The 25,332-nt window shown below is 38.3% G+C and overlaps 1 protein-coding gene and 1 pseudogene across 2 annotated transcripts in view; one reads left to right on the top strand and one right to left on the bottom strand.

The window, feature by feature from the left end:
* LOC149250952 (non-structural protein) overlaps positions 1-25,332 on the top strand; it is a 123,221-nt gene that overhangs the window by 23,603 nt on the left and 74,286 nt on the right. The window lies entirely within an intron of this gene.
* Positions 1,934-25,332, bottom strand: part of LOC149250954 (puromycin-sensitive aminopeptidase pseudogene) — a 37,618-nt pseudogene continuing 14,219 nt past the window's right edge.

Here is a 25,332-nt window from a genome sequence, read left to right as displayed (position 1 = left end):
AGAGACGATGATGCACTTGGACCACGTTGCCCAACTAGCCACACATTTGCACCCGACACTTGGCAGCTGATCTAGGGCCCAAATGAGGTTTTGTCTCATCCAGAGAGACATGGGAGGGTATGTGTCATCCTCTAGCCCTCGCTGATGGAGCATTGACTTGTTATGGGGCCATATGGAGACCCACGAGACCATTGATTGTGCCCCACAACAACTTGGGAGCACCACATGATGTTTTGCTTGGAAATCAAGGAGCCATCTCCTTGATCATCATTTATGGAGACCTCCTCTTCATCATGGAACTTAGAGGACTCATCTTGGCCTTCCAATGACCTTTCTTACTCCATTTTGTACTATTTCTGCCCTCTTGGGATGGCTTATCATTCACTTTAGTAGCTATTTGGTGGCCTTGTCACCAAAGACATGTTATTTTCGCATTAAAATATTATTAGGGGCTTAATTAGGCTAAATTGAACTTGAGGAAACTCATATAAATAAGAGAGGCCTCATTTGTATTGGACATCATCACTTGGATTTGTATCTTTATTCTTGAGAAATTCAGACCTGCAATTTTGGACGAATTTTGGAATTGTTTGAATGCACTTTGACATTTGGAAATCTCGCTATTTTTTCTTGAAGCTTCTTTTTGCAATGTTGATGGATGGATATATTCACATTGTTTTGTAAGTACATTTTAATGCTATATTTTACATTGATTAATGTCTAATGTATGGAATGTCATTTCATGTTTTTAATGTGCCCTAGTTAATGCGAAACTGTGAGAACATTAAAATTATTGGAAGTATTGCATGCATTACTCATGGGCAATGATGAATGAATGTTCCTAGGGGTCAACCTTACATCTTGCATTCCTTGGAACTCTATCAAATATTGTTAGCGAAGTATAAAATTCTTTTGTAGCTGTGAAGTTGCCTCATCTAGGGTTAGTGACACTGCATTAGGTCTCTTTGAAAAGTGAAATCATCAAATCAAAGTAATTCTTGACTCCATTACTCCCAATAGGCAGGGACTGGTCTAGAATCCTTGGTGATCATCTTCTTATTGAAGAATCAATCTTCCTTCACCTCTTCATCTCTCTTTTCTTCTTCTCTTTAAGACTAAGGGAGGCCTTCTAGGGCTTGGTGTGCAATCAATCCTTTAGGAGAGTGCATTCTGAATTCCGCTGAGACATGATTGTTCTTTAGTCTCTCCTCTAGGCATCCTCAAGTTTTGAACAAATTTTGATGGTGGAATCTCTTTTTATTTGATGCCCTAGCTCTCGTACCAAGTAGGAACCCTTGAAGTTTCCTTTCAACTTGGGGATTTCTTGAAGGTTTGTACTTTAGTATCATATAATTCGAAACCTTTTCTCTTGACTATATTGACCTTGGATGAACTCTTATCTCATTGAATACCCCAACCCTAGGTCTCGTATAGTATTTATCTCAAGGGGTTTTTCGTGGAAAGCCATCCTAAATTCACCCAAAGCTTACACCTCAATTGAGCCTTTCCATTGAATGAGCCATCCTTGCCTCACTTTGAACCCTAGTGTGAACATGGTAATCATAAGTGAGGGATACTAGGATTCCTCCCGATGGTGAAAATCTGAGAAGAGAAAGGGACATAGGCTGTGGTGATAATGGGCCTTTGTCCCAAATTGTTGTTGTGCCCTCTAGCGCCAACCTATATACTAGGCATGCTAGTTTGTGCGACAACAAGCCCGTCATTTTTATGTGGCACTGTTAGAGTCTCTACCATATCTTTTAGATATGCTTCCACCACTTTCCTTTTTCCAATTAGAATCAACATCATCATCATCATCGTCATCTAAATCCAAGTTTGGAAAGTGACTTGCTTTAGCATTGGAAAATCACAACCTCTTATCCACTCCCAGATCCCTGTGATAGAAAGTTTTCTTCTCATTTGGTTCTTTCTTTCAACTAATTGTGCTTCCACTTCCACCTACACATGCAAGGAAGTCATCAAAAGCAACATTTCCATTATTAATGCCACGACCCATGCTCCTCCTCGCACTATTGAGCAAATCATCATTGGTGATGTTTGAAACAAGACGCACGTGAGCACTATAATTGCGTAGTAGAGAGGGAATTGGCCTTTCAGGAATGTCAATAAAGACAAACTCTTCTTCCTCCTTTTCAATACAGAGGATTATTGTTGAAACATAATGACCTTCACTAGTAAAGGACTGCAAAGATTCTCCATTATAGACTAATGAAAGAGGCAAATCCTTTTCGTTGGAATCCAACAACCCAAGAGCCACAGGGGTAAACATTGGTCCTTTCACTGATTGACTTGGAGTAGGAGGAATTTATTGCCTTAACTTAAGTGTATAAATATTTCTCTTCGGGTTGTAGGATGATTGCACTTTTAGAAAAGGGGTTCCCGCTTGTGAATACCATAGCAAGAAATTTAAGATCTGCATTATTGGCATCATGCATAGCAACAAAAAAACTTCACAAGTTATAACTTACCCATCATATCTTTGAAAATAAAGATCCATTCCGTTACGAAACCTTGATTGGCCTAACATGGTCTTGTACATCCTGACAACTTTTGCACCCTTCTCATACACCATTACAGTATATAAATTATCCATCTTAATAAATGAATGGAGATGCATAGGATGAACCATGGAAACAACGTCCTGAGGAAATTGATAATTACAAAACTTCACCACATCTGCAATTCGCTTAACGACACGATTGCCCTTGTCAGACGAGAATCGTAATCTTTGAAAATTGTAAGTCCTTCCTTTAAACTTAATTGAAACCAATCACGACATGTTACCCTATTACCAGTTGAGTTGTGGAAGTACTCATGACTAGTAATGTGAAATTTCCTTGAATTACAACAACTGGCATTTACTCTTCTAATTGGTTAGCAATTTATTAATTTTCTGATTAATATCAAATAAATCACACGCAATTCTTAACAAATAAATTTTGCGGAAGCTAAATAAAATACTGGAGTTGAGAAAATAAATGCACACACAATAAGAATGACACCAATATTTTTGTACAATAGTCCCCGGAAAAATCTCGAAGGGAAAACCGGTGTAGTAGATGAGGGTTTATATTATTACTATGCAGCAACAAAAAAATTTAAGTACAATATCTGGATGCCCAAAATGGCAACCCTCCGGAGAATTTACTGGCAAAATAATTTGGAGAAATTTCCTCCATTCTGCAAATAATCTCGGCCTCCCTTTGACCAGCGCGAACTCCACTGAGAAAACTCGGCCTCCAGGAATTCACACTGCTTGCCCTGGGAAATTCGTACAGCCTGCTAGCTGGCTCCAAATGAGCTGTCCCGCCTCCCTTTGCCTTTGGAAGTTCTGGAACTCGATTTTACCTCCGCCAACTCTGCAAACTCTCTTCCGACAATTCGCATTAGGTTTATGGCTACTCGCACTGGCTATTTGGCCTCTTTGCAGAAATATTTCAGCCTCCTTGCTATTGCTGCTCTGCGACTAGGAATCTCTTCCGAAAAAGTCTCTGCTGCTCCCTCAATCACTAATTCACTGGCTCGAGCTCACTTCCTTGCTAAATCACTGCACTGGATAGCTCGATCTGCTTAGGACCCTCGCTCTCCCTCTTGCTCGATGGATCTATCTCCATCCCATCAATCTGTTCTTATAATCTCTCGTTGAAGCACCAACGACCATTGTTATCAACGACTAAGATCATCTTAGAGTCGATCCGTGTGAGTCTTTAGAGCTTTCTCAATCTTTCTCAATTAATTGCTATTAATTAATCAATTTGCTAAGTTAGACTCTGACATTTTTTAATTATTGATCAATTAACTTAATTGAGTTGTCTCTAGGTGTTTTCTCCAGAAACCATTGATGGGTTTTGGAGATTTTGTGTTCTTTAGCCTCTTTGACACAAATTGAGACTAGAACACTTGTTCAATGCTACAAAAACTAACAATCCCTATTAGCGAGCAAGGTGTTCTATCTTATCCACTCCACTACTATACCCATCGACTTGATGAATATCCTGAAGTCTGTAGCTCAACCACCTCACGTTGCTGATGTCTAACAGCTGTGATGCAACTAGCTCTCATTGTCCATCAACACTGCACATACTCTGATTCATATGCAAACCCTGTAGCTGAATCACCCTGCATCTGTGCTGTTGCTGACACTGCTCTATGCCTCCCTACACTACTATCAACATTGCTTGCGTTGCTACTATTGCAACTACTGCAACTAAGAATTGATCTATAGATCCACTGTATCTCTGTACTGCCTCTGCAACTATCCCTTGAGTCTTACACTGCAACTAGTCTCTACACTGTCTATTGAGTAACTGTCTGCGTTCATCTGTCTCAGCGCCACTCTAGTAACTGATTGCGACTAGTCTCTGCACTATCTCGCAAGATCTGATTGTGCCTTTTGACACTAATCCTCTTGCCACTGGATATTGTGGGCTCCCATAGCCAAGGTAATGATCCAAGTGGAAAGACTTGTTTGATGCTGTCCTCCTTGGACCCTGCCCAATCCTTCAACTCTGAAGCCTCATGCTCCTCCATCTGGAGGTATGACTGCTATTAATGCAAACTCCTCCAACCTGGAGGTTAACTCTTCTATTTCTGCCAAAGTTGTTGTCTGCTGCTACTCCTTCTCGTCCTTTTTCCTCTTGGGACACTGGGTGTTGTAGTGACCAAACTCACCACACCTGAAGCATTTGATCTTCGATATATCCTTCTTTTTATTCTCTACTCCCTTTGAGCCTTGTCCCTGACTAGGGCCTTTCTTCGCCTACCCTTTAGATGTAAGGGCTACGTTCTCCTCATCTTTCTCAACCTTCAGCCCTTTGCTACTGCTGCTAGTAGCACCTTGGACAAGATTGAGCCTTAGCTCCTCTTGTGTGAAATCACTCCATAGGTGTTCCCAATCAGGCATTTTGTCTCGTCCAGTGATTCCTTGAAGGAATGTTGCCCACTCTTTGATAAACACATTTAGTGCTATTCTCACAAGTTCACTATCCTCTGGTTTCTCACCTACTACTACTAGCCCATCACAAACGTCCCGAATTTTGGTGAGATAAGGATTCACGCCTTCCTCCTTCAACATCTTTGTAGTCCTCAGCTTCTCCTTGAGAATAATTTTACAATTCTTTGATGGATCCTGGTATAGCTTCACGACGACATCCCAGATGTCCTTTGTTGTTTCCTTCTTTGCAATATGTGGAACGATATGATCTCAGGCCCCATCCAAGACCACCCTCTTTGTCTTGGCCATCTCTTTCTTGTAGGTTGCCTATTGCTGAGGATCTGTCGGTACGACAATAACACTTTCTGCAAACTCCTTCAGTGCATGTTCATCTAATACGAAAATCATCCTAGCCTTCCATACACGAAAGTTAGAGGCTCCATCAAGTCTATCTTGATCTCTGTGTCTTGTTGTGGCCATCCTTGCGAAAACTCAAGAATCGGGAAATAAACTGGAAATCTCCTTCTACTTGATACTTGGCCTTCCTTTTGCTGCTCGCACTTCCTTCTGGAATGTGTAGATTTGCTCTTGTTCACCTTCAAAAATCCTTCTCTGCTCTTCACACTGCCTGCTACCTCAACTGGACAACTTGCTCAACTTTTCGGAAGTCCTCCGGAATTTTGCACGTGATCTGCTGCTCTTGAAGCTCACATTGGCTGACTAGCAAAACTGCTATGGCCTACTGCAACTGGAAATATCAGATCTCCTCCTAGAAACTGGATCTGGAAACCCTTTAGGAAATTCTAGAAATTCCTCTTTCTCTTTGTGCTTTTCTCTTCCACCCAAAGCTGATCTACTGTTGCAAAACCTGCTGCAAACCAATTGCGCCCAGATCAGCTCACCGAAACTCTCTATCCGACAAATCCATTGCCCACAAACTCCGCTTTTGAGACTGATCGAATTTTCCTCCTACCCGGGTCCGAAAATCAAACCCTCTGCCTCTGCAATTTGCACTTCCTGGTGGCCTGCGTAGATTTGAGAAATTTGTGCTCAAAACTTCCTCTGAACTTGCACAATTTCTCCTTCTCGCTATTGAGTCTCTGATCTTATCAAAATTCATCAGATACCATGTGAAATTTCCTTGAATTGCAACAACTGGAATTTACTCTTCTAACTAGTTAGTAGTTTATTAATTTTCTGATTAATATCGAATAAATCACACTGCAATTCTTCACAAATAAATTCTGTAGAGGCTAATTAAAATATTGGAACTAAGAAAATAGATGCGCACAACAAAAATGACACCAATACTTTTGGACAATAGTCCTCGAAAAAACCCCGAAGGGAAAACCAATGCAACATAGGAGGGTTTATTTTATTATTATGCAACAGCGAAAAAAACTAAGTACAATATTTGGATGCCCAAACTGGCAACCCTCCAGAGAATTTACAGGCAAAATAATTTGGAGAAATTTTCTCCCTTCTGCAAATAATCTTGGCCTCCCTCTAACTATCTTGAACTCCATTGAGAAAATTCGACCTCTAGGAATTCGCATTACCTAGCTTGGGAAAATTGTACAACGATACAACCTGCTAGCTGGCTCCAAATAAGCCGCCCTGCCTCCCTTTGCCTCTGGAAGAAATTCACTTTGCCTTCTAGAAGTCGATCTCACCTCCACAACTCTGCAAACCCTCTTCCAACATCTCGCATTGTGTTTTTGGCTGCTTGCACTAGTTATTCAACCTCTCTGCAGAAATATTTCGGCCTCCTTGCTATTGCTGGGAATCTCTTATGGAAATGTCTCTGCTACTCCCTCAATCCTATGTTACCAAAAACTGGACGGTTGCCACCGTTCCTCGTAAAAAAACGTGTAAGAAACTAGACCAGACGGAAACTTCTATGGTCGTTTTCGCTAACGGGTGCATATATTTATGGGAAATCTTTTACAGGTCGTAGTTCGCTCTTTTGCAGATTGTTCTCAGCCTTGTATTTTCACTCTTTATTGTAGATTTACCGTAGATTTCATGTATGTATTCATTCAATAACTTAGAGGCCTGGGTCAAGTATACAGAAAGTTGATCATTTCTGTACTATTATCCTTTTTTTAAGTTGATTTGTTTTCTTTTAACATGTATATTGTTAAAATTCATAGTTTAAACACTATTCTATATGTGGCTCAAGAATTTCACATTTAATTGCAAATTCTATTTATTGATTACAATTATTTAAATATATATATTTAATTATTTGGATTTTTTTTAAAGAAAACAATAATTAGCGGAAGGCATAAGAATGTATAAACGTAATTGACTAGGAGGTATAAGAATGTATATATTTAATAGTCAATTTGCTAAGCATCAGTTTGGTATTCAAATTATTTAGGTTTTTAATAAAATTTGGGCTTGAATTTTAGTTGAAACTATATTGAAAATTGAAATTAACTCTGTATTTTTTATTTTTATTTTCATTTTCTCTCTCCTCGTTTCTTGAGTGCTTTTCATTTCGTTTCCCATTTCTGGTTTCTGGTAACATAGCCTCAATAATTGATGCTTTGGCTCGATCAGACTTCCTCGCTGAATCACTGTGCTGGATAGCTCGATCTGCTTAGGATTCTTGTTCTCCCTCTTGCTCGATGTATCTATATCTCCATCTCATCGATTTGCTTTTATAATCTCTCGTTGGAGCACCAACGACCACCATTATCAACAACTAAGATCATTTTAGACTCTATCTGTGAGTCTTGTTGACCACTCTATGTCAACTACCTTATAGCAACATACATTTTTTCAAAATTGTAATCTAAATTCTGCAGCCCTGTGGGACATATGTAAAAATGATTCTAGTATGTTTATAAATCCATATAACACACCTAGGTAAGCTTAATATTTTCAGCGAAAAGTTTCACTCTAGGGAGTTTTTTACCCTCCGCTAATTATTCATGTTTTATAAACCCTTGTAATTGGCAGGATTTTTCTCCCAAATATAACCCAAAGCTAGGTTGGAGCTAGATGGTGATGCCTTAGGTGAGTCCTAGTGTATAGAGTCTATGTAAATTATCATACTAGATCATGTCCCGAGTCTTGCAGAATTTGGTTAAGTGTGTGTCTAATTTTAACTATTAAAATTTCCCACTAGTCGGGGTTTTAATATTTATTTCTATGTATATTGTAAAATGTAATGTTTATAGAAGTTGATGGGGGTAGAGTACTCATAATTAGAACCTCTACACTTCAACTCTCTGTTCAAACACATTTTGAGGGTTGAAATCATGTCTATCCCGTCAAATTATTTTTATTTTTGATTTTTCGGCAAAAAATTGGCAAAAAAATTAGCTGGAAAATGGTCAAAAAACTAAAAATGAGAGAATAAAATTCTCTCCAGGTAGAAAAATGAATTTTTGGAGGAGATTGACTTTCCAGAGGAAGATTAAATTTGAAGGACTTGTTTTCAAGGTAGAAAAATCCCACAAAAAATTCCTTGGACCAAATTTTTTTTTCAAGGAAAATCGATTTTTTTGGTCTAGGTGGTTAAATTGAATGAGGGAATTTCGAGGAAAGAAATTGGAAAATATTTTTGAGGCCCTCTATCAAAGGAAAATATGATTTTTTAAGAAAAATCAAACTTTTGGACCATGGTGGTTAATTGAAGGGGGATTTTTCAAGGAGAAAAATTTGAAAAATTTATTTTTTGGATTGGGATCAAAGCCTTCATCAACAAATTCGAATTTCTTCTTCTAGATCAAGGGACAAGATTAAATTTTGGCATGGATCAAGCTTCAACTAGTTGTTATTCTTTGGGATCAAGTCAAATTTGTGCACCTCTTTGGACCTAGCCATTTTCCACTTGGAGGGGGAATCTAGATCTCTCATTTTTCTATTAATTGAGCCTAAGGATCCTCATTGTAAACATCTTTGGATGGTGTAATTGGCTCTGGAAGCTCTCTAGTATTTTCTCTTGTTAATTAAAGCAAAGTCTTTGGGGTAAAGCTATCATGTTCTTCTCAACTTGTTATGGTAATATTTTCTAAAATGTGCTTTTAATTTTATCTGTTGTTTTAAAATTGTTATATTCATTAGCCATCTGGATTTATTGGTCGCTTGTTTGCTACCTCTATTTGGATTGGGAAACATTGCTAGTTAGGTAGATCTTGTGTATTCTTGTTGGAACCACTAGAGCTCCTTCTCAATGTGCCATCCCATCCCTATGAATCTAACAAAACCTTTCGAAGTTGTGTGGAAAATCTTTTCTGATCAGATATCAAGGACTTGGGGAAATTCTTGCTTGAATCAGCGAAGTACTTGAGCCAGGCATTTGGAGAAGTTCTTGTTTGAACCATCAATCTACTTGGCACATAATAACTGAGAACTCATAGTGAGTTTTGTTGACCCTGCCGCCTACACCTACCTACAAGTTAGTGAGAAAAGCCTTCAACCCCACAAGGTGTGGTTGGTGGCAGGGAACTCAGAGAAGGGGTTGTCACACTAATCCCGACTCTCTCCGTTTGAGCTATCTCCTAGGGTAGCTAAGGGGGGTGGTCCCTAATGAAAAGTTAAGTTAAAAAATGTGAGTTTCTAGGAGAGCGTTATAGTGCAAATTGGATTATTTTTAAGGATTTATGAGCAAATATGAAGTGAGCAACTTGAAATAACAATGCCAATCATTAATATGATAAAAAAAAACCATAAAACCAATGCCTTATAAGGAATTTGCTCAACAATTTAAAGATATATTTGCTCAAAGTAAAATGCAATGCTTTCAAAAGAGAAAACAAAGTAACCCTGAATTGTACATAAGAATTGTTAGCACAAGATATGTAAGATACAAAATGCTTTTGAGATAATCAACTTTATAAATCAAAACATGTGAAACATATCTTGCCAAAATCAAAAAATTGGTAATTAACTTGGAAATGTAAAAGAAAGGAAATGCTAAACCAAGACATCAATATGCAATTAGACTTGAAACATGAAAAGAAAACACTTGTTTGAAATGATTACAATACTTGCTTTTGGAATAGACTTTGCATATGAAAACTCAAACCATCAAGAGACAAGTAAAGTAAATGTAATGGAAGGTGGTCTTGGTTAATTTTATTAATTAGCTCTACAACAAGATTACAATTTAACTCTTCAATCCTCAGACCTTGCCCACGCCCAATGATATGGATCTCACAGTGAGGAGTCAATAGAGGAGTAAAGGATCCCTAAGATGTCTACTTCAACCAATTTATCTTGGAGGTAAAATTTTAATGAGGCTTGGAGCCTTCGTACACTAAAATGCTAAGATGAAATGCAAATTGTGTTAATTCCCCAAATTAAAATAATGATACATGCAAATGCTTCAAAGAGATTGATTTGCAATGCTTGAAAATGAAATAGTTTTTAACATAAGTTGCAATTATAACTGGCGGAGTTCATGGAACCCTTGGCGATGGCGGTAGAACCCTAGGTTTTTTATAGTGACTTGGTCCTGTAAACCTCGCGGCGGATACTATGGAGTTCACTGGGGGTTAACCACGCGGGTCTGACCGTGCATTACTGAACAAGCTTTTGTTTTGACCTCGTGACCCATGCTAGACTGTCTGCTGCTGTTGGTTTTTCTGTCCGTCTTTTGCGAACACCGTTACAGTTTGGTAACCCTTCCTTGGTATTACAGAGGTCAGTTTACTGTCGGTCAACAATGGTAGAGGAGGACCTCGTGGACTATGAGGAGGACCCGATGCCCGAACAAGAAATCTGGTCTCATCGAGCTGGACCGAACACTGGTCCCAGGCAGACAAAATCTCTCCGGACGACAAATGCACTACCGACGCTGCAACACACGCCCTCCACCGGAAAACGGCTCCCTACTGCTGTCAATGTTGAAGACCTCCCCGGGTTGGAATGCCCTCCACTCTCACCGACTACCTTAAACTTGCTCGGCTCCTGTCTTCAAGCCTCACCCACTTTCGACTCTCCCCTGGCTCCATTTCTGCATCCCTCCATGCCATTGCACGCACCTTCCTACTCATTCACTCCGACTGGCCCTTCAAATCCCACGCTCCCCTGCTCAGTCCTTTGTGCATCCGGGCTCTTGTAGTGGTAACCCTAATTCACCGATTCGGTCTGGGTGTTTTAGCTCGCCCATCCCGAACCCTAGACCTGCATTGTCTACCCCTCGCCACTCCTCGGAAGCTTGCCGAAGTTTACTTAGGGAGCACCCTACGGGCCGGCGCACGGACAAGCCCAAAAAGGGCCGGTGCCTCAGAGCGGTGGACTCAGACATAAACCTGACTTTCGGTGAAGACGTTCCTATGGGAGATGCATTGGATACGGCGAGGAAGGTACTTGTTGGGCGAGTTCGTGGTAGAAACTATTCAGTGGAGCGCCTCCGTCAATGGGCCATGGAAGTATGGGGCTCACTGTTGAAGGAACCGCCTATTATTAGGGTTTTGGCAAGGGGTTGGTTTGCCCTTCGCTTCCACAGGGAGTATACGGATTGGATACTATCCCGCTACTGGCATATTGAGTTAGCTCCCATGCTACTCAAGCGATGGGATCCCCTCTTCGATCCAGAGCGCGAACAACTTGGAGCCGGACCTATTTGGGTCAGCTTACCTGGTTTACCCATGTAATTCTGGACCCGCCAGGTATTCAAACGCATCGGTGACGCTCTGAGGACTTACCTGGAGCATGATCAGTCCTATGAGAAAACGGGAATCATGACAATGGAAAGGATACTAGTTCACCTCGACACCAGGGAGGGACTTGAAGAAAAAATCACATTACACCGGCGACACTTCTCTCGTCGACAGCTCCTTGACTATGAAGGGGTCCCCTTCCGTTGTAGGAGGTGCCACAAAGTGGGTCACCTATATAAGGACTGTCCGCTACTTTCATCACTGGCATCGGAGAACTCTCGTGGGACAAAACATCATCTCTCGAAGGAGCAGAACATGGGTGAACAACAACAAGGACCTGCACCACCTGAAGCTGCGGCCGGGGTGACTCAGAAGGCAAAGAATATGCGAAAGGCTCCTCCCTCTCCACCTTGTACGTGCTCCAGATTTGCTGCGGGATTGGCTCCCCATCCGGGGAACGAAATGAAATTGCAGACAAGCTTTCGAAAGAAGCGACGCATTGCCCTCTAGGAGAGTCGATGATCGTTGAGCATACACCTGAAGGAACCTTTCGCTATTTTCATAGGCCATACAACAATAGGATACTACAGAGGGGGAACAACCCCTAATTATTCAGCATATTTTGTTAAAATTTTGTTTCAACTGCTTTAAATTTTGAGATGATGTATATATACAGACTACAGTACCTCACCCATGTGGGTGAATTTTTTGTTTTTCATTATTGGTCACAGACCTGAACAGCATACCCTTCGGGGTTTGGCGATCACAGTACAACATATGCCAATGGGCATCTACAGCTCGTAATTTCACCCAAATGAAATTATGAATTTTCTTTCAAGCAAAAAAAAGTTGCAATTATAACTTCAATTGGAGGAATAAAATTAGCTTACAAGTGTTGCATGTGTTTCATCAATGAATTAAAATGATACAAGTAATTTGCTTGAAAGTAAAATTTGTTTCCAATATACAATGACAATAAATTGCTCCAATATTCAAAATAACAATGTAGCATAAAATTGAAGCATGTATTCAAGTGCTTATGAAACAATTTAAGAAGGTAAATGGAAATGAATCAAAGTTTGTTAAGAATATAAAATGCTTGCATGTAAAGGATGAATTGCCCAAAGTAAAGTGTAAGCTTGTAGCTTCAAGCAACAATGAGATAGATTGCAAAGCTCAAATGAAATTGTAACAAACTTTGACTTATTGAAATGTGATAGTGAGGTTGTGTTAATTCCCAATTAAAGCATGCAAGTGAATGAAGTATGAAAGCTTAAACCATGCAAATGTCAATCCACCCAAGAGAAGCCTCTCTCTAAATGGGGAGATAGGATACCATGGGAGAAATCCTAAGCTCCCACAAGAAAATTAGATCTTTTATTAATATTATAAAGAGAAGAGGGTCCTTCAAAGTCTTTAACTAAACTTCAAGGAGAGTCTTCACAATAATTGCTTGAAACTTGGACACTAGACCTCCTTTCTTGAGAAAGTAGTGACAAGATCTCACAAAACTTATGCAAGGGAAACAAGGTGTGAGTTTCCTCCAAATTCCCACGCTTAAAGAGAAAAATGGGCAGCCCTTTAGTGAACTTGACTTGGCCAAAATAAGCCTCAAAGGGGCTCACGATATCCTTGGAAATCAAACCCCCAACACTTGCCAAAGGTCCTGCAAACACTTGTTAGATGTTGCAGGAAATTGCTCTTCAAAATCTGCCACGCAAGAGTTAGCAAACAATCCAAACAATGATTGCAAAATAATTTAAGTATTAATGGAAAAATCAGCAAGATAAAATGTATATGTACAATTATAATTTACAAAAGGCTAAGCTAAAGAGTGAGAGTAAACTCTCGTCTTTGTTTAGCCATCTTCAAGCTCTTAGATAAAAAATGAAAGAAATGAAGTACAATGTTTTTTAAAAGAGATTTAAATTTAGAAGTTTTTGGCTTGTGTACAAACTATGTGCCGAAATCCTTGCAGAACCACTTTGTAAGATAAGACTATGAAGGTTCAAAGAACAAATGAGAGCTCCTTTAAGAATGTATCAAGAGTGGGTTGGTCTCTCCAAAGACTTCCCCTCGCGCTTGATTCTGTAATCCCAACAAGATGTTCCCTCTACAAAACTTCAATTAGGAATTAGTTCCATATAGATTTAGCAATAAACAATGATAAGAAACTCTAGAGATTTATTTAAAACCAACTAAAACATTCTATACTTAGAGCATACTTCTAAATCAAATGTCAATGCAAGATAGCTCTACATTAACAAATCTACAAGAGCATATGGAAGCAAATTAGATCATGCCATGAGTAAAAAGAATTATATCAATGCTCAACAATTCATCACACTCGAAAAGGAGGAACACCTCATGAATGAAACCCCAAAGTCTTTATTGATATTTCTGAAAGTGTACAAGGTAGCAGTGCTTCCACAAGCACAATAGCTAGTAACAATATGATACAATGTGAGAGCCCATGGCTCTATTATATAGAGAGTTGGGAGCAAATCCCAACGAAAATTGACAATGACAAATGACATTGGAGCCAACGCCAATGTAGAAGTGATTAAACAAGTGGCATGAGTTGACAATCCCAAAGAGAAATTCGAATTTGTTGAATGGAGCTCCAATGCCAAGTGTAAAAATCGAATTCTGGCAAGTGGACATCATTTTCTTCTTCCCTTATGTGTCAAATTTGAATTTTATGGTGGAATGACAAGTGTATATGGATGGTAACCCATGTGGAGACAATTTCCCACAAAAATCTCTACCAAATATTTTCCCAAATCCTTCCAAATGTGTATTAACTTTACAAATTCTAATTTCCAAGCAGCTTTTTCATTTAATGGCAGAAATTCGATTTTATTTGAGCACATGTCCTTTTCTTGATTTTAGGAGTCCACATCACCTTGGGACATCACTTTAACTCCCCCATAATTTTCCATTTCATTTCCACAACATTTAGCATGTGTGGATATTTATTTTTCTCCATTTATTTAATTTCTGGCTTAATTAATTGCTAGATTTCCCACTAAACTTAGGAAAAGTGGGTTTTGAGGGTCCAAAACACATTATTAACCCCTCAAAGTGTGTCATAGTAGAAAGTTGAGGGCGAGGGGTGTAATTTTGATTACTCATACCCTATACAACTTCTCTAGACTATACTTATTACAATTTAAATACAATTTTATTTGCAATTTTTGCCCTGCGGGAAATCTAAAAAATTAAAAAATGACTACCTAGACCTAACCAAATTCCACGAAATTTTGTCTGATCTAGTATGGTAATATACATTGAATCTAGGCACTAAGATGTGTCAGGGGCTTAACCTTCAAACCGTCACCCCAACTTTGGGGTAAAACGTGAGTGAAAAAACCTAGAAAATTATCCGCCTCCAAAAAAGAAGGGATAATTAACCAGATAAAAAAAACACTCCAAGATGAACTCGTTCACTGATCGAGTCCCAACATCCTAGGCCTGTTACAGACTCAAAATTGATCATTACTAGTATCACTTATTACAATTCCCCGTAGGGTGTGGAATCTGGGTACAAGAAAGATAATGAGAAGATAGAAGTAGAGTTAAAAAACTTTGTTGATTGACAATATTTGATGGTACAAGTGTCCTCTGGATCATCCTTGGGCATGGAGTTTTCATATAATCATCAAGTGCCACTCCAGTGGTCAACAGGTTTCTTAAAGGCTCATCATAAGATCACATTGAAGGGAGTTTCTTGCCTTTTACTCTACCAAGATCACCTATTTACAAAATCAAATCTTTCACCTATTTTAAAGAACTTTCATTGACCTATCTGCTATTTCTAGAGCTATGTTGTCTGATCTGTGGGTGGAGGTGACCTCATACCCACAGATTGGACTTTTAAAGTATTTGTAAATATTTGTAGATATTTTCTACCCTTTTATTGTATATTTTGTAAATATATTTTTGTACATATTTTATACTAACCCTTGTGTATATTTTTAGGTTTCTTTGTATATATTTGGGGTTTCTAACATGGGTTTTGCAGATCTGAAGTGGAGGGATAATGGTTTGTTTGCAGGTGTTTTTGGCCCATTGATTTTGGAAGGACTGAATTCTTTGAGGGCCAAACCCTCTTTTTACCTTGCTGCCTTGACTAAATCTATAGCAAATTTTTTGGGAGGCTGCAAGCCTTGGTTGCCAACCCTTTTCTTGGCCGCAAGCATATAAGTCTGCCTCATTTCTTAAAGCAAAGTTTTGGGAAGGGTTTGGAGCATAGAATCTTAACGCAGATTTTTTTTAGGGCTTCTTCTCTGATCTGATTGGTTTTGCAGGTGTTGAAATCAAAATCTTCAGGCAGGCCGTAGGCCCTTTTTAAGCCTCCAAGCTTTTCATCCATTGACATGAAATTTGTTTGAAGGTTTAATTTTTTTTTTAATACGCCACATTGATTTTATTCGGGTTTTTTTTTTGAGGCTGATCTAGCATAGCCACAAGGGTGTGAGACTATTAGATTTAAAATTGCATAACCCTTGTTAATCTAATTCCACTAAGTCGTGAGTCTAAAGTGGCTAACTCCTTCATATGATAAGAGAGGCCTTTAGGGTTTGTAGAGTTTCACTTATTCACAAAAACATTTGAAGGCTTCCAAACTTTGAAGCCATAACAAAATTTCCCTTAATTTTTTTTTTGTTTTTTTGTCAACAAAGTTTTAATTTATTTTTTGGGAAGCCGGCCATAAGTATTAGACTTATTTCCTCTCTGGCCGTAAGCATTTTCATCTCTGGTGTAAGGAATTTTCAGGGTCTAACTTTGTGGTTTGTGGTTCTGCAGAAAAGGTTTTCATAAAAATTCAAGGCACTGTCATTGCAGAGATTTGTCACTTATTTTCTGAGTTTGAAATCAAGGAGTTTCAGAGGTTTTGCTTCCTAGAACATGAGAAAAATTGCATACCAATTCATCTCTGTGTGGAGGCAGAGAATTAGAGAAGGTCTGATCTATTATTTTAAGGTGTTTTCAAGCTGTAACCATATGTAGATCAGCATTGTCACTTGAGGAGAAAAGTTGCTACCGAGTCCTCTTATCATTGTAAATAATAAATATCTTTGAGCAGGAAAAGATTTCTTCCCTCGTCTTGAAAGACCTCTTCCATCACAATAATAAAAGCAATCTTTCCTTTTGAGGGAGCTTGGAATCTCATTCCAAGACATCCTTCTCTCCTTATTTAAAAGGGAGAAATCACTAACTTACTAACTCTCTCTAAATTAGATCTAGACATCAACCCTTGCATTTTGCATTTTTAATTATTGCATTCTAATTGCATCCATAACTTGCATATATGATTTTCTTGCAACTTGATCAAATTGCATTGGAATACTTACTATCTTGATCAAATAGCATTCAATTTCTCAATTTCACTTCTTCAATTTTCTAATGACAGTAGAGCAATAGTAGATAGAACAAATAAAAAAATGCGCATAGAAAGACAGCCAAGAGACGAGACACAATATTTGGTCAATGACCAGGGAAAAACCCCACTAGGGGGAAACCCTTGCAAATCTTTTTCTATTAGATTGTCTTCAAATGTTCAACAGAGAAAGAGAGTACATTATCCAGGAGTCAAAGTCAAACCTTTGACTAGCCAATATCCAAAAACAGTAACCAATATTCAAGAATGCCAGCAAAGGATAAAAAATATCCTCCAATAGTCAAATCTGGAAAACTCAATTTTGGTCAAAGATGACAGCAGCAGCAACAGTCAATGGTCAACTGTCCTCCAACTGAGCTCAGTCAATAGTAAAAAATTGTGGCCTGATGAGCTAGTCAAAGTGCCCTTAAAACAGTGCCAAAATTCCTCCTCAAACTTAGTCAAAGTCAAGGTCAGAATCTGCTGCAAAACCCTAGTTGCAGGTTTGATGTCGACGTAGTCGATGTCAACTGATTTCCTTGGTTTGTGTGCCAAAGAACTCGACTTGCCCAAAGAGAATTTCTCTCAGAAAAATAGAACTCAGAAATTGCGCAGAAAATCAAGTCAATGCAGGTCAACATTTGGACAAAGTGCAAAAAAATTACAGAGTTCGGCCTCTTGAAATTTATCTTTTTTTTCAGCCCACACATGTGAAGAAAGACCATGTAATTTTGAGTTGTACGAAATGTTGACCACTACGTGTCAACGACCCATAGTAGTACACCCCTTTTTTCGCAAAAGGGATAGCCTCTGATCAATGTGTCCGTGCCGTCCAGCTATCATCATCAGCCTGATCATTATGTTATAATGTAAACCCATTCTGCATGTATATGATGTAAATAATCTCAGCAGATCCGTGTCATGTATGTAATTGCTTAAGTAAACCTATTTTTCTGGGGACGATCTATATTCCAAGAGGTTTTTTGTCTCACTGATCCACTCTCGGATGGTCGGCAGAGTTTTCATTCAGTCTTACCGCAAAGCCGGAATGGATTTTGTCACTGGGATCTTAGCGAGTTCTAGTGTTCTAGATCAAGTTTATGTAAAAGTAATTTGGGAATAATCCTAACTATTTGGTTAGGTTATTTTATTACAAATTGCTTGGTCTGCTGGATTATATTTGTGTTGCAGAAATGGGTAGTCTGTGAGGGTCTTTTACAAATGGGTTTTCCCCCTTGAGATGTAAAAAATATGAAAATCATGATGTAAAGTGTCTTGAGGGTTGGAAAAATAATTTATCCCCTCATAGGTTAATTAATTAAATTTTTTGGCCAAAAAATAATTAAAATCCTAAGCCAAAAATTTAATTAATTCTAGGTCCTAGGTAAATTTAAATTCTCTAAAGGCAAAATTTGTCGGTCCTTAAAAATTAAATTTTAAGAGGTCCAGGGACTAAGGTAAATTAATTATTTTGATAAATTTTAAGCCTTTGATCCCTGGGGTTAAGTCAAAGTCAAAATTTTGGGGAAATTAATTCAAAAATTTAATTTTTGAATTAATTAAAATGCATTTAATTGAAAATTTCGAATTTCCCCAAATATTTAAATATTTCGACGGATGAGATTAAAAGAAATTTTAATCCTCATCAATGGTCGAGATTGCTTTGACGAGGATCACTCGAACTAGCCATTGGAGGATTTATCTTTAAATAGGAAGTCATTCGTCAGTCAATTCATCCGACCTTTGAGTCGTGTGCTAAGCAAAAAGCTCGTGTAAGTTTTGGATAATAAAGAAAGACTTTGGGGTTAATTTTCACCGCTGTTACTCTTCATGGAAATACTGTAAGATGTGTCATTTTCATGCGTAATTTCTTTTTAGCCATTGATGATAGCTTCTAAAGAGTGATTTGAGTATAGGTATCTTGCTCAGTCGTTGGGGTTTAAATAATAATCTAAATTGTGAACGTAATAGCAGGTATCTCTATTTGTTTGAGTTTTATTATTGTTTTCTCGCTCTATTTTGATGACTGAATTGAGTTTTGCAGGAAAGTCTTGATTTTTAGATCCTCGGGCGTTAGCGGAAGTTTTTAGTTGGACTAGCCAACCGTTATGTAAAAATGAATCCTCTTGCTTGTGCTGGGTTCACGCATCCATCCGCTGCCAATCGTGATCCCTGCAACTGTTCGTCCACCTCCCTCTCCACACACTTCCGCCATACAAATTCTTTGCGGGTACAGTAAGACCTCCGTCCAACCCCCACACCACTTCCGTTGCCTATCGCCATTTCTAAACCCAAGGTTTCCCATCGTTTTCCATCAAAATCGTGCCGCTCGGCTCTCTTGCCACCCGCTTCACCGCTGCGTCTGTCCGCCACATCGTTGCTCCGCCTTCCGTCCGCTGCCGGCTCACACCATATCCCTGCAATCTGTCCGCTTCATTTCGCTGTTCACTCTGACGCTGTCTGCTGTCCATTCTACTTCCAACTTACCATCGTATTTTGGCCACGCTGCGGTGATATCCGCTTGAGGTTTGTTTTTTCTTTGAACGGTCAACGGAGGTGACCCCCCACCAGCAAACGTGACGGTAGATATATAAATTTATATATAACGTCAAATATATATATAATATAATATATATAACATATATACATAATTATATTATATATTATATATAATATATATATTTTAATTAATTAAAAGTTATATATATATATATAAGTTAATTTAATTTATTAAAAAAAACTTGTGTCATATAATTAAATTAATTAATTAAATTTAATTATTTAAATAAAAAAATTAAGCTGGCAGATAAATACGCGCACCCACAAACTTGCTCAATGTCGACAATGACAATGGCGGATTTCCAAAAAAATTGTTGGACGCGGAGCATAGGATAAATAACAACCACGACGAGGTCAATAAAAGATTAGATGATTTCGAGATCAAGCTTAAGGAGCAGGCTGACAGTATCAAAAATAAGGCTGACAATATCAAAAATCTTCAGGATACGACAAATCGAATAGAAATAAAGATGGAAAATCAACATGCCCAAACAGAAGCAGATCTCAGAGAGTCCTTAACATCGCTGAAACTTCTGTGTAAAAAGATGGATTGTACACCCGCACAACTACTACGAGAAAATGAAGAGAATCAAGAGCACAACCCATCAGATTCAACAAAGTCAACAGACTCTCATGAAAAAGATGAATCCCCAAAAAAATTAGCAACACCCCACCAAGAAGGTAGTAACACGACTCTTACAAACAAGCAACTCTGGGATACCTTTACCAATCAACACCCCTTTTTTGCTCAACCATTAGCGACATACCAACGAAGGGCAAAATTCGAGATGCCTAAATTCGATGGAAACGAAAAAAACAATGTTGCATGGATAAATAAAGCAGAAGAATACTTTGAGATATATGACATCAATGATGATGACGAAAATCTCAGGCACGCATCCATGAAAATGGAAGGGTAGGCATATAATTGGTATATGTGGTGGAAAAAGACAACACACGTCATTAGCTGGAGAAAATTTAAGCATGCATTCTTTAAAAGATTCCAAGGTGTAAAGGAAGAAGAGTTCTTTTCAAAACTCATCAAATTACGACAAAAAGGAAGTGTGGACAAATACACTCAAGAATGGGAGACCTTAGTAACACAAGTACCTGGGTTATCAGAATCTCGTCTAATTCAGTCATACGTCTCGGGACTCAAAACCCATTTACAAGCAGAACTTGAGATGCATGACATTACATCAATAGAAGTAGCAAGACGAAAAGCAAAAACAATGGAAAAGAAATTCGAACCAATATTTTGGTCAAAAGTAGAAAAAACATATTCAAGACGAAGGATACCCCAGTATGTGGACTCAAATAATACGAGATATGTTCCACCACATCGTCGTGAAGATGAAAAATCTAATGTGGAAATGCAAAGGATAAAAGAGGGTAAATATAAATGTTGTGGTGAGAAGTGGGACCCCAAACATAGATGTGCTAAAGGAAAAGAACCAAAGAACCTATATAATTGTGAAGCAACCAGTGATTCAAACATTGAAGATTATGACATAGAAGAAATAGAAGACGCCCCAGAATTCTCACCAGAATTAGATGACGGAAGTATTCCGCAAGTGTCATTATTAGCTATGACAAGTATATCACAACCTCAGACTTTAAAGTTAAAAGGACACATAAAGAAGAACAACGTAGTGGTTCTTATTGACTCGGGTAGCACACATAATTTTTTAGATGCAACCGTGGCAAAGAGACTCAATATTTTTTCATTTCCCTTACCAAACATGAAAGTGATGGTAGCTAACGGTAAGAAGATTGAAAAGGTGGGGAAATGCCATAAGGTCAATTTGTAGATTCAAGACTTTAATTTAGAGTCTCCGTTCTTCACGGTACCGTTAGGAGGAGTAGATGTAGTCTTGGGTATCCAATGGCTACGAACTTTAGGTACTTATGCCGCCAACCATCAAGTACAATTTATAAAATTCAAATGGGGAGGTCAGAAGTACAAACTACATAGATTCCAAGCACCAGAAAATCAAGTTGTATCATCATCTCAGATGATGAAGCTGAGTCGAAAAGGAGCACCCGCTTATGTAGTACAATGTCACCAATTAGAAATGTTATCTGCAAATATGACCAGAGAAGAGTCACGAGAGATGCAAGATCTAATTCAGAAGCATGAAAAAATATTTCAAGACCTACCTATGAAGGTGCCACCTAATAAGGAAATTGAGCATACAATAGAAGTCAAGGCAGGGTCAGACCTCGTCAACATCAAGCCATACCAATATCCACATTACCAAAAAACGAAAATTGAGAGATTAATCCAAGACCTTTTAAAGTGTGGGACCTTGATCATCTTGGACTATTTGATCAAGTGGAAGAACTTACCCAAAGAAGACGCTTCTTGGGAGAATGAAGCATTTTGTCAACAACATCCGTCGTCATGTATGCTTTGAGGACAAAGCATTCTTTCAAGAGGAAGACAATGTTATGTAAACAAATTAGTTAGTATTTAAATTTAGGTTTATTATTTAATTTTAGGTTAATTAGACGAAAGGGCACGATCATAAGATCATGCCCTTTCCCCAAAGGGTGCCCATGGCGATATATAAGCCAGGAACCCCAATGTAAACAATCATCATCTGTCAATTAATTTTTAATAAAATATTTATATATATTTCTGTTTATCAAGAAGTTTTCACTTCACCAACTCCTGATCCGTGTTTTCTGAAGAGCCCAGCTAAATTTAATCCCAAGCTTATCATAAGAATTTTATTGGTGATGCATGAAGGGTTTCAAGCTAAGCACCTCCTTAAAATTTAAAAAACTTAATTTTTTATGTGGGAAATTGATAGATCTAGCTGATGAGAGCCTTAAATCATCAAATCTTGGAGCGGAGTTGGACTCATACTCCTCAAATCTGATAGATCTTCCATTCTTGTACATAGATCTGTAAATTATTTTTGGTTTTCTGACTTGGGTTTTTCTGGGTTTTAGTTTTTATCATTGTATATATTGTTTGGGTGTTTTCTTGTTGTCGTGCAACTACAAATCTAAGGAAGAAATCTGTGTAGAGTCTAGATCTAGGCCCTGGAGGGTAAGATTTGAATCTTTGGGGGTTTATCAATATCATTATGCAGGAATATTATTCAAATTAATTTTGCAGTCCAAGGGTTTAAAGATTTTTAGATCTGGAAACTTTCATGAGTGTTTCAGGAATAAACCTGAAGCAAAAGAATTTAACATTTTAAACAGAATTTCTGGGGTTTTCTGGCTACCATTTGTGAGTTTTTCGATTTGTTCGTTGGGTTTTCATTTCGGTACAAAAATTTTGAATTTTTTTAGGAGGGCCCACAGCCCTTTGTTGTTGCCTGCATTCTCCATTAAAACTGTAAGAAACCCTTATCTCATTGAGCCGCAACATTAATCCTCGCTCCTGCAAATCTGAAAACCCTAGCCATTCTCTTCTCCTTGCTACCTGAATCCTCTCTCTTCATCTGCGTGGGCTGCTCCTTCCTATTCCGCGGATCTCTTCCCTGTGCCTTAACTTGCAAATCCGCAACTCCCTCCCGCACCGTGGCTTTCTCCATCGCAGCCTCCTCATCCCGCGTTTCTGCCTGCAAAAAACCATTGTCGTAGCTGCGTTTACACTTCGCAACCTTAACCAAGCTCTCTCTTCCATTTGTTGCAAGTGTTTAGCTCCATTCTCGTTGTCCGCAACCGCCTCTCTTCCATCTGTGTGCTGTCTTAACCCACTTGCATTACGACTTCCTCCTTCACTCTACTCCCTTACCTCCCGCTGTCTGTAATCCCTTTCTTCTGCGTCATTCCCTCCTCGCCCACACTCCACTGTCCCTGCAACAGATCTGCGTACCCATCGCTCAAATCCCTTCCGCCACCATACTTTCAAACCTGCATAAACAACAAAACAAACTTTTCAATTTCTTTTTTTTTATTGTTTTGTGTGTTAGGGTTAGTTGCTCCTTTTGTTTAAAACTAGGTTCCATTTTTTTTACTTTGGTTACTTTGGATTCATTTTAGTGCGATATTCTTTTGTTTCTTAACTTGTTTTGTTTGATTTTCAATTTTTGTTTTAGTTTCTTATGATTTATTTTTTATTTATTTTTTTCAATTTCCATTTTTACTTATGATTTTGATTTTCATTTAAAAAAATCGTTAAAAAACATAAAAAAATAAAAATAAAAAACAAAAAAATTGAAAAATCTAAAAAATTAAAAAATCTAGAAAATTTTAAATTCTGGTGACTAAGGAATTAAATTAAAAGAGGATTTGCACTAATATATTAAAATTTTTAATGTGGACCATGGCCCATTAAAATTTCGATTTATTAACCCTTTTAATTTACTTTTCATTTAGTCTCTTCATTTTACCACATTAAATTAATTTCTTAAGGAATCATTAAATTGTTCACCTAAAGTTCCTTGGTGTCTTTTCGTGGTAAGTAATTTCTCTATTGTCAAGTGCGACTAATGTTTTAAAATTTATATTGGTTATAGGAGAAAGTTAATTAAATTTTAGATCTGGGTCATTAATGAAAATCATTTTAAATCTAGAATCTCTTGCATGATAAAGTTTTGGGTGTTTACATTTAAACGTTCATGATTGTCATTATTAGTCACATTTGTAAATTGCTTTGGATAACTTGTTTTTATTTAATCTATGGTTAATCGAATATGACAACACTGGTCTATAATCATTTCTATCCTGTGGATGTGTCTTGTGTTTAATCAATTGATCTCAGTTAACCAAGATTTGTCCTAAATTCATCAGGTTTTCCATTTTCAAGTCTCTTAGAGCCTGTGTTCCACAGGCTTTTCTCATTCATTCACCTTAGGGACTACCCCCCTTGACTTGTCTAGGAGAGAGTCTTAAATGGAGTGAGTAAGGATTAGAGTGACAACCCTTACCCGGAGCGTTGTCGCGGTGCCTAGACACTTTGTGCGACAACACGAACCAATCAAGAGGAGAGAGAATGATGTGTGTTTTGTTGATGAGATGCCCAAATGAGATGTGAGGTATTTTGTATTTATATGCATCCATGAGGGTGAAAAGACATGACGTTTGGGGCTTCATGAGCCTACATGAAGTTGAAGCCGACCTTGAAAATTGTACATGTGTGAGAATAAATTAAAATTCCAACTTCTGCTTGTCCAAAATGAATGATCTTTAGGTCGATTTTGGTCCTCTCGAAGAGAGGAATTTAATGCAACAATTATCTCCATCAAATGAGCTGTCCAAAGTGGAATTTAACCCTAGTTGCATAATTTAACACTTCCTCTCAACTAGGGAGAATTCCACCTGTCAATATTTGTCCATCAATCATCACATCCTCCTATCATCATGTACCATCTCTGCTTGTTTCTATTGTCTCATGCTGAACATTCTCAAATCTAAAGAAGAAATGTTGCAGCCGAGCTCCAGCTACCATTCTACCTATATCACCATCGGGAAGACTCTGCTACCACCTAGAATCATCATCATCATCATTGATGGGGAGCCATAGCTACCACCCGGATCCAAAGTCAATGGGTGGGACCAACCTACCCCAAGCGTAGGCATCACACTCTATCCCAGAGTCCCTGACAATAGGTGAGGTCAACGAAAGGATCACACTCTAGAGTCTACCCTATTGTCCCTAATGATCCATCTTAACCCTAAAGAGTTAGATGGTAGAACACATGCATCCACCAACTTGGGCGAGATCCACCTACTATAAGGGTTAGGGATCACACTCTATCCCAAGTCCCTCAATCCATTGGCCAAATGGGAGAGGGTATCCCACAAAGTGGGTAGGATGCTAATTGGGAAATACTTTGACTAGGGGAGATCTCAGG

Source organism: Pinus tabuliformis, chromosome 7, assembly GCF_031772625.1.
Source record: "Pinus tabuliformis cultivar Carrire ecotype Pingquan chromosome 7, CPIR1, whole genome shotgun sequence".
In the NCBI taxonomy this organism is placed as follows: domain Eukaryota; kingdom Viridiplantae; phylum Streptophyta; class Pinopsida; order Pinales; family Pinaceae; genus Pinus; species Pinus tabuliformis.
The sequence above is the reverse complement of the archived record's forward strand: the minus strand, read 5'-3'. Positions and strand labels throughout refer to the sequence as shown.